The sequence below is a fragment of the Prionailurus viverrinus genome, chromosome F2 (genome assembly GCF_022837055.1).
Source record: "Prionailurus viverrinus isolate Anna chromosome F2, UM_Priviv_1.0, whole genome shotgun sequence".
Lineage (NCBI taxonomy): Eukaryota > Metazoa > Chordata > Mammalia > Carnivora > Felidae > Prionailurus > Prionailurus viverrinus.
The window spans coordinates 49,425,202-49,426,634 of NC_062578.1; the positions used below are offsets into that span (position 1 = coordinate 49,425,202).

General features: G+C 33.4%; 1 pseudogene; it reads left to right on the plus strand.

Annotated features, from left to right (window-relative positions):
* Positions 1-797: 797 nt before the first annotated feature.
* Positions 798-937, plus strand: LOC125156799 (uncharacterized; annotated as a pseudogene).
* Positions 938-1,433: the final 496 nt, after the last annotated feature.

Here is a 1,433-nt window from a genome sequence, read left to right on the forward strand (position 1 = left end):
GTCTTTTGTGGTTCCATACAAATTTTAGGATTGTTTGTTCTAGTTTTCTGAAAAATTCTGTTGGTATTTTGCTAGGGATTGCTTTAAATCTGTAGGTTGCTTTGTGTAGTATGGACATTTTAACAATATTGGTTTTCCCAATCCATAAGCGTGTAATATCTTTCCATTTGTGTTATCTTCAATTTCTTTCATCAGTGTTTGATAGTTTTCAGAGTACATGTCTTTCACTTCCTTGGTTAAATTCATTCATAGGATAAATGCTTATTTTTAAGATTTTTAAAAGAGATTTAGTTTTAAATAATTTCTACATTCAACATGGGGCTCAAACTCACAGCCCCAAGATCAAGAGTCACACACTTTACCAACTGAGCCAGCCAGGCACCCCAATGCTTATTTTTAATGTGACCTTTGATAAATATAATGATTTAGAAACATATTGCCGGAAATTTTTGTATGCAAATATAGCATTAAAAAGTTCAGTACATTTAAGATTCCTAAGGAATCAACACATTTATATTTCCAATGAATATGGTTATATAGAATGTGCTAATGTTTTGGATATAATAACATTTTAATGTAAAAATTATTTTAAAATGGATTAGTTACTCTGAGAAGATATTGTGTAAGAAAGAAACATACCAATAACAATTAGTGTAGTCTTTTGAAATCTTTTCATTAAACTCTCAGCTTCACTGATAATAATGTATTGGTATGTTATTAATGAAAAAATTGCTTCATATAAATTATAAATCAATTTGGTCTTTAGAAAAACATAAGCCATTTAGACACTTCTCTTAATCGCTTCTCGGCCTTTTGGCTAAGATCAAGTGTAGACACTTCTCTTTCTCTTTTATACATTTGGTTTTAACATTTCTATTTACAATCTTTCTTTAAAAAAGTTTTGGAGGAAATATTTCACTTTTCAAGTATAATTCATTTGGTTTTTACTCCTTCCCTCTGTGTGGGCCAGATAATACTCTTATTCAACCACATGATATAAATTTCTCTCAGAAATATTCGAGCTGACTATTATGGGTTCATTAATCCTATATATTGAGGCTTTAGGTTTCACATGAGAGCAGCAAGAATATATTTCAACAGTTGTAGAGGAACAGCTTCATGCTGGCACTTGATGACCTTGCATGTATCCACATAGGTCATGTTAAGCAAGCAAGACTGAACCGCAGCTGATTTGGCAGAATGCTTGATTTTTTTCCAGAACACGGGAGCATGGGAGGCTTATAAATTGTGGCTACATGGTCATTCCCATTTGCCCCTATATCTGTAAGGTAGGATGTCATGAGCTGTTTCTCATCACCTCCTAGGTTCTGATGAGGTATGAAGCTTTCAGACTTGCCTCATTCCCTGCTTAGGGCACAGCTGCAGCTTATAAAACTACTTAGCTGCAACATGACATTGGCTTCTCAGCAACA